Here is a 9,786-nt window from a genome sequence, read left to right on the forward strand (position 1 = left end):
TTTTTCTTTTAAAGCTCAACAGTCAATCAATTACGCTGTCCCAGTAAAGAAGGAATGGTTTTTTGGGGGGTCCCCAGATGACCATGAGTGAAGTGACAATGTACATTTACTTTACTTTTAAGACCTTTTTAATATCAGAAAGAAAGAAAGAAAGAAAGAAAGAAAGAAGACCATTGCTGCATCATAATCAACAAACTACAATATAAATCCTGGTCAAACATTGGCCAAAATGATATAAGCAGGTGATAAAGTAGCAAATCTACAAGCTCACAACGGCTTGCGTTGTGAGGCATTGTTGAGATCGGCTATTTTCACAATTTCACAATATTTATCTGTGGAACTGAGTCATAACAAAATGTAATGGCTCAAGTTCTACACTCCAACTGCTCATCACGGTCGGGAGTCCCCAGTTCAAATACCAGTTAATAACTACTATTATTTTGGGGGGGGTCACAGCCTGAAAAGGTTGAGCAAAAACAACTGATCTACAAGCTAACAACGAGATGAAGTATTGGGAACTTTGGGCGAGCAGCTGTTTCTGTCTGTCACGTGTCCTCCGTAGTTAAGCCCGATTCATACTTTGTTATTTTGGAGAACAGCCGAAGTTGGAGATCCTCACAGCGCATAGGATCCAAAAGACAGAGCATAAACAATGTGAAAGGGGTGCCATTTCTTCTTACGCCTTGGATGGCAATTGTGATTGTGTTTTGCAAAAATCCACCTGTTGGTGGTGCTATAACAGGCCAAAAAGGGTGGGATATATTCCTCAGCCTAATAGGAAAGTCTGTGAAAGATTTTGCGTAAATTGCACGCTGCGTTCATGATTTGAGGCATTTTGTTCCAAAATTGTGTTTTACAAAAATCCACCTGTTGGTAGCGCTATAACAGGCCAATGTGAAAAGGGTGGGATATATTCCTCAGCCTAGTAGGAAAGTCTGTGAAAGATTTCACGTAAATTGCACGCTGCTTTCATGATTTGAGGCTTTTCGTTCAAAACGGGCCAATCCTGCCAACTTTGAAAGCCAATGTTAGCCAATTAGGATGGAATATGAAATATCGAACAGATCCAGCTTGAACACATGACTATAGAGATAGTGTGTAACAATTTCCGAGATTTTTGGACAGAATCTGGAGGAGTAATATCAAAAACCGTGTTTTTCAAAAGTCGGCCTCCTGGTGGAGCTATAACAGGCCGTTCTGGATATTTTGGAGCAGAGGTTCATCGTTGGCATCCAGTGTGTGTAAAATTTGGCATCGACCGGGTTAACGGTGCCGGAGATTAGCTGTACATAGACGGACGGACGGACACAGACTGTCACACACACACGCACACACACACACACACACACACACACACACACACACACACACACACGGACGTAGTGCAAAACATACTCTCTCCCCATGCCTTCAGCCTGGTGGAGACAATTAGGAATTTCCTGGGAGGGCAGGAAGTCACAGACTCATCGCACAATGACATTTAAAGAACCCTATCGACTCTATTGAGGACTCTCACGCCTCTGACGTGTTCAAGAGGATGAGCTGAACTTTGCCTAATGCCGGCCGTTCTTTGAGGTGTGTGTGTGTGTGTGTGTGTGTGTGTGTGTGTGTGTGTGTGTGTGTGTGTGTGTGTGTGTGTGTGTGTGTGTGTGTGTGCTAAAAGATATGCTTTCTGGTAACTGCGCTCACCGGAATTCACTCGAGGAGTAAACGATAAAGGTGGATGAACCTGCCGAGTAAAGGCCGGAAAATGTGGATGAACCGGCGGGGCGAGTGGATGCGGGCGGTACAGCTCCGTGGCATTTTGTGGAGCGGGATTTTACTTGCAAATGTGGCGAGAGACACACAGTAAAGGAGGGAAATGTCAACGTATCCAAAAAAGAGAAAAGGTCCTCTCGATGGGTTTCTCCGTGGCTTTGTTTTGGAGCCACGGCGGAGCGGAGGGACTGCGGGTGTGGTGGAGGCGATTTCTGCGGCTGCTGGCAAAATGTCAAGAGGCTTTTTTGAATATGGATGATGAAAGAGCTACACTTGAATGAAGAGGAAACCTTGTGAATGTCAGAATGCATGTGTCTGTTAGCTCGGACGGTCAATACTATGCATAGAGATTCATAGCAGTGTATGTCAATCTGTGCATGTGTGCGTGCGTGTATGCCAGAGAGAGAGAGAGAGAGAGCCTAGATATTTATTATTACATTTGGGAGAATTCCACACCCACATATTTGTTCCCATGGAGCGCACAGCTTTGTACTTTTTGCACAACCTGAGCACGCCATAGGTGACAAGAGAAAAGTGTGTTACTTAATACACATGAAGAATGTGTGTGCAACTGTGCATCATTGCATGCACACGTCATTGATCAGTGGTGGCAGCATCCATGAGGGATGCACCTTCATCATGTTCCTGCCAATACCATTTTGGAATACTAGACCGGTGCCCGGCTGTAGAGCACTGAGAGTTGCAGGGCCACCCACCCATGCAATACCCGTTGTACCCGTGTCAGAGTACCCGTTCCACATCTGTCGTGTCCCTTTTATGCCCATTTCGTATATTTCTGTATCTGTCTCTCTCTGTGTCTCTTTATTCCTATAGTTCTGTGTCAGGTATGCCCAAATATGAAGTGTTGTGATGTCAGAACAGGCCAGCTCCATATATGGAGATATAGGGGTGATCAGGTCCAGACTCCAGAGCCCAGGCAGAGGCTTTTGTGCTGGTTCTGGACAACGGTGTATCTGACTGACTCGACACCGGGCACAGCACTCCCTGTGGTGGTGTGGAACGCGTGTTGAATTTGAAGTCGGTGGGGCAAACGGTTCTCGAGTTACATGGATTACAGACGTACACATGTTGGTGCATTTATCAGATCTTTACCTTCAGTATCGGCTTGAACAAGCTACTGACATGACCCCGTTATTTGTTTTTACTGAATCATACGAGCTTAGGCCATTCATTCTTAGATAATAACATAGACAAACACGATAGCGGAAAAACCTCACTTTTCTCCATTAGAGGCACAATATCTAAGACAAACAAACAAAAAAATCAATGCACTTTGCTCAGATTTCTGACATGTTACAAATGGCTCTCTGTACCGAGGACATTGCAGAGAGTACAGCACATACACACAAATATTGGTTCTTCAGCACTTCTTTGGGTGGTTGAGGTGCTATAGTACAGAATTTCCCAAACAGGACCCAGAAATTGGACCAATTCTTATGGGTCACGACTCAAGTAAAAAAATCACACCCGTGTGAAGTGAGGGGTAATATATTAAAGTCTAACTCATGTTGCTATATGATTAGGTGATGTAATGGAGATGTAAAACAAACAGTGTCAAAACAAACATTAAATTATCTTTATTGTTAATGGCATTTAATGTTTGTGTTAGGGACAAGACGATGTAACTTTTCCCTTCATTGTCAATGGCATTTTTAAAACAAACATTGAACTAAAAACAAACATTAAACCTGTATATAGGAGGGGCTAGCGCCCCTCAAAAATATATATGTCCCTACATACATACACACAAAGCTGTGCATAGGGAAGAAAATCACACCTGTGTGAAGTGAGGGGCGCTCTTATCATCACATGTCATCATATACATCATCTCATTCTGGCCAATCACAATTTGTGTCCTCACTTTTGTTTTCAACGTTTGTTTTTACACAAATCCTCAAAGCTGGACATAGGATCTCTAAAACAAAACAAACAAACACATCTAAAGAATTCCATAAAAAATGCATAAAAAGACGCATGGTGAGCTTGAGGATCTATTTTCACTAGTTTGGGTCCAGGGCAAACTTGTTTTTGGGGTCTTGATCCAAAAAGCTACACACACACACACACACACACACACACACACACACACACACACACACACACACACACCCCCCCCCCTGTTATGAAAGTACAGAAGGCAGGCACAGTGTAAAGCAAAACAGCAACTGATATTTGTTTGGATATTTCTTTGTTTCTACTATGGCTTTAATTTAAACAAGCTTTCAAAGGCACAGTGAGGGGTGTGTGTGTTTGTGTGTATTGGGGGGGTGGAAAGGAGAGGAGACCTCCCGTTGGTGTAGGTATCATGAGTATGCCAAATAAACACACACACACCCATAATCTGCCAGTAAAGTAAAGTAAACATGCACGCCTGCATTTACTTGGAACCTAAATCCCTTGGGTGTGCATCCAAAGAGAGACACACACACACACACACACACGCACGCACGCACGCAACGCACGCAACGCACGCAACGCACGCACGCACGCACGCACGCACGCACGCACGCACGCACACACACACACACACACACACACACACACACTCACTCGATCTAGCATATTGTTACTGTCAGCCGAAATTTGTTAAAAAATAAATGGGGAAAAGAATGTGCATTCCAATGGATCCAATGTAGTTATTTAGTCACAACAAAGCTCTTGTTAATACTTTTCGATGGTTAAATATTTATACATCCCACGGACACACAGAGGGAAAACAGCACAATATAAGCCCATGAATACAATCAAAGTAATGAGAGAAGACAAATGAGACACTTAGCAGTAGAGCAGCTGGGCTCTCTGTCCTGACTAAGCTTTAATACTGGTTGTGTGTACCCGCAAAGCTGGGCATACGAGGGGCTAGCACCCCTCAATACTAAATAATAAAGCTTGTTTTGATTAGAATCGGAATCTGTGATTAGAATCCGAGATAAAACATGTACAAAACCGTAAAACCAACCGTGACTCACCGGCCATCTTGAATCTCGGGGCCATCGCCCTGCACTTATATCGGATATGGGGTTATATTATATAACCTATACTGGAACAACATTAAGCCTATATGGGGAATGGCCCATCTTCATTGTATGAGATGTACTATTGTACGGTTGTGGGATATCGCATCAATTGGAGATGGTCTATTTACTTTTTCTCAAATAACCAAAACATGCACTGTACTTAAATTTGTAAATCCTACACTGACTGAAGATGTTATGCAAGCGAGCAGTAATTCAGTACAGTCTGGAGCAGTCACAACTCCCACACAGCCTCAGGTTTGAACTGACAGCTATGGCCTGTGACACAGAAAAAAATCACTTTAATCATCACACACATCATCATACATCACATTCCCATGCTCAGCCAATCAGATCATTTCCGTGGTACAAACACACAGACACACAAAGCTGGGCATAGGAAGGGCTAATGCCCCTCAAAAATAACTTAGCATATGATGTGATGATGATGATGATGACATCGATGTTTCTTACCCCTCTGTCCGTCTGTGTCCCTTTTATGCCCATATATGGAGATCTCTATAATGTGCGAGTTTGAGGTCGGTCGGTCGGTCGGCGCCTATGGACAACCCTGAAATGCCTGGCTTTTGAAATTACATCATGGACAGCCAAGTCTGTGGACTGGTTGGAGCACTTTGGTTGGAGCACTTTCTTTTTACTTTTGTTTTTATCCCACGAGTTTGTGACCCATTTTTCACCCCTGTGTCAATTATCTAATGTGATCCTGGGCTCTACTAACCTGACTCCGCCAGATGGGGCAGCAGAGAGTCCCCCCTCCTGCTCCCATCTGGGAACTCTCAGGCAGACTTGATGCCCGGGGGGAACCCAGTGTACTTTCTGCTGCCCCATCTGGCGGAGTCAGGTTAGGGCTCTACACACCCTCCGCCAACCTGGGGAGAGCAACGGACTAGAACTCATGCTTCCTTCATGCATAAGTGTCCAAGTTGCTCCTTGGACGTAGCGCATGGAAGGAACACGTTATTCCAACCAGTTCCTTTCCCCTCCATCAGGCAACCCGGCTGGCCAGGGGGAGGCAGTTTAGAGACCAGGATTACTGTTTGACACTGTGAACCACTCCATACTGCTAAACAAGCTGAAGGCAATCGGTTTTGATGGCCCATCGTTAAACTGGGTGAGATCTTACCTTGAGGGAAGGAAACAGGTGGTCGATGTGAATGGTACCCTGTCTACTTCCCTCCCAGTAGAGTGTGGGGTCCCCCAAGGGAGCATCCTAGGGCCTCTACTGTTTCTAATTTATGTAAACGACATGAATGTAAATGCAATCTGTTCTTGTTCGCAGACGACTCAGCTCTCCTGGTCTCGGACAAAGATAAGTTGCAGGTCTAGAGAGTACTCAGCACAGAGCTCGGTAGCATCTGTCTTTGGCTCTCCGACAACAAATTGTCACTGCACCTTGGGAAAACTGAGTCTATTCTGTTTGGTTCAAATCATAACCTCAACAAGTCCCCGGGCTTCACAGTTAGAGTGGGTGACAGTGTGGTCACAAATAGGGAAGAGGTCACTTACTTGGGTTTTATACTAGATAACAAACTCACGGGTGAAAAAATGGCAATGAAAGTGATCTCAAAGGTCAACCAGAGAACTCGTTTCTTGGGCAGGATATCCCCTTATGTCAACAGCAGTGCTATGAGGACCTTGGCCGGTGCCCTCATCCAGTGCCACTTTGACTATGCTTGTACTTCATGGTACAGAGGTATCTCCAAGCTATTGAAAACAAAGCTGCAGACCTCCCAAAACAAGCTTGTGAGGTTACTACTAAAATTGAACCCCAGGTCTCATCTTACCTCTGCCCACTTTAGTAGCCTGGGATGGCTAAGAGTGGAGGAGAGAGTATCTCAGCTCTCATTGTGTCTGGTCTTCAAGATCCTATATGCCTCTGTTCCTAAGTACCTGCTGGGCTACCTGCCCAGAGTGAGGGATGCTCACAGGTACTCAACCAGAGGAAGTCCATATGATCTAGTTCCCCCCAGTTTCAGGACACTCAAGGGAAAAAATGCTTTTTACTACGCAGCCACTACTCTGTGGAATGCACTCCCTCCAGCCCTGAAATCCCTAAATTCTATTGCAAGATTTAGGAAAGACCTGAAATCATGGCTCCATCTACACACTAACTGGTCATAGTTAGCTTCCGACCCTGGATAGCCCATCTCCCATGCTCTGGACTATTCTCTCAGGGTACCTCTTGTCCTATGTATATAGCTCCCAGCCTTATATATAAGGATTATTTATTATATGTTCCATGGTTGTTTTGTTTGTACAGTATGTTTTTGTATAGTTTCATGTTACAAAGTGGACCACAATGGAAACAAGCGAAGGCTTTTTTGTGACTAAATCCATTTGGCGTTTTTTTAAAATGATGTCATTTTCTGTAATTTTTCTTAAACTGCCAATAAAGTATTCTATCTATCTATCTATCTATCTATCTACTGCATGTTTTTTGTGAAGGTACCTACCCGAAGGGACATGGGGAGAACATAAACTCCACTCAGAAAGGCCCTTTCGCCAACCCCACCTCGTGTATGGGCACTGATGACGCGGAGGAGCGAACACAGCACCCACAGCATCCCCAGCGTGAATCGAACCCAGGACCTTCTAGCTGTGAGGCGACAGCACTACCGACTGTGCCACCGCCCGTGCCCCCTGGTTGGAGCACTTTTAACAAAAATCTAATAGCTAAGTCTATGGAGTAGATGTTTGTTTAGGTTCCCAGCGCAACTTTGAAACCGCCTCTCTTGTCCTTAACCCTTAGAAGATGAAAGACGCCAATTGGCGTCTTCATCAGAATTCCGTAAATGATCAATGACGCCAATTGGCGTCTTCACAGTTTTTGATGAATCTAAACATATTAATATGCTCCGAAGCGCTGTTTAAATTCCTGAGCTTATATTCCAACTACATTACCCAGAAAACCCGTGTCACGTGACACACGTGTACGTGTTGCCATTGGAAGCTGGTCCCACCCCCTGTAAACAGTGGGGGCAGAGGGAGTCTTCATAGTTTTCATTGTTTTGCCTGTTTGCCGTCTCGCCCGAGCGATTTTCTAGCAGAAAAAGTTGAAAGCAGTACTATTTATTTGAGCGAGTTTTGTGGTAGTAGTATTGATCCATACGCGTCCCAGTCGCCTTCTCCAGGCGGAGTAGCCCTGGTCCAGTGCTTACAGCGAGACTCGCTGCTCCCTCCCTCCTTTTTTCATTGTCTCCCCATCGTCGTCCGATGAGCTATACCGGGAAACCATTGAAGAAGACGATCAACCCGGAATGTTTTGAGGTAATCTTATTGTAGAAAATGCCCTTCTATAGTGATCAGAAATCATAAGATGATCGCTACAAATAGATGCTTGGATAATTACTACTACTAGTCAGATCATGACGCCAGAATGACTCACCACGATGGCCCCCAGCCATTAGCCAGCACCGAAGGTGCTGGCTAATGGTGTTGGTCGGTGCATTGGTGCTGGCTAAGGGCTGGAGGGGGGGGTTGGTGTCGATCGGTTGGTGCAGTACAAAATAAATGTATCGTAGCAGGCATGCACGCATGGCAGTACAAGTATTTTATATTGTAGCGTGCCTTATAGGCGATCTGATCTTTAGAGTAATGTTCGCTCCTTTTATTTACTGTCTACAAAGACGGAGAACAAACATGCATCGTTTACTGAAGCAACGCGTGGTTATGATGACGTTGCTACAAGGATCGGAGGGGGGACGGGGAGTGAAGCTAACAGTAGCGTATTATATAAGATCTGTATGACGTTTCATTGACGTCTGAGCTTGCATGATAATTGCATTCATTGTATATTGTATACAATCATGATTGTACATTGTTTAGTGTGTCTCCGTGTGATGATGATGATGACGATGATGTCAGATAGCCTACGTCCCCCCCCCCCCCCCAACTGGCTATTGGCCGGGCTGACTACAGCTAAATGTTTATTTTTATATATTTAGAACTGGCATCGGAGGAGGAGGATGATGATGATGATGATGATGATGAAGACGAAGAGTCAAGACTGCGATGGAGTTCTCCGACACTGAACCGGATGCATTCATTCATTTCAGTTGTTGTTTTTTTTTTAATTTAGCCTACACACACACACACCGTCAAGAACAACTGGAATGCAGTGGTTTGGGGACACTGGGGAGTTTGGGGACAACTGTTTTGTATGTAGGCCTATTTATTTTCTGTAATATTTATTATAATTGTATTATGTTAGTAGTCATAAAAAATAAAAGACAAGCTTTTACAATGAGTTAGACCTGTCATGGCTATTTTGTTCACTAGTCTGAGGTTTATGGTTTGACTAAGCGAGTTTCAACTGTGATTTACTCTGTAACGGTAGATGGTAAGAACCCAATTTTTTTGTTATAATACAGTATACATTCAAGTCTATATTTTGATACATATCATGGGCACAAAGTCATATCAAAACAATGTCCTTGGATGAGTTTTTTATCAAAACTGTTTCTTCACAACAGGTTTTTGAGATACATGCATGAATAGACACGGTACTGGTAAGACTATGTAAACATGGTATATATCAAAATGTGCGTTAGAATGTCTAATTTTACCCCAAAAAAGAATTGAGTTTATATGATGTTCCATTTCAGAGCTAGGGGGACTTTTAGCTGGATAGGTCAGATTGATCATGACTGACCATGCTATTTATAGATGGCAAAATATCTACAGTGGTACATGTGAGAAACTTTTTATTTTATTTTAATTGAACTAGACAACTCACCCTTTAAAATGAGATATTGCATGGCTATGTACGCCCAGCAGAAAAAAAGTTATTTAGAAAATAAAACTTCAACCGGTCATAACTTTTTTTGTTGTCCTAGAAACACTACCCAGTGTAAATGCAGGCTCTTTTAAATGGCTTCCAACACCACAACTAAACATTTTATCAACTCAGTTCATTTTTTTCCTGGAAGCAGACAAGCCAAGCTTTCTCTGAAGGTCTTTCGTTGTCACACAT

The sequence above is a fragment of the Electrona antarctica genome (genome assembly GCF_951216825.1).
Source record: "Electrona antarctica genome assembly, chromosome: 13".
Classification (NCBI taxonomy): Eukaryota; Metazoa; Chordata; class Actinopteri; order Myctophiformes; family Myctophidae; genus Electrona; species Electrona antarctica.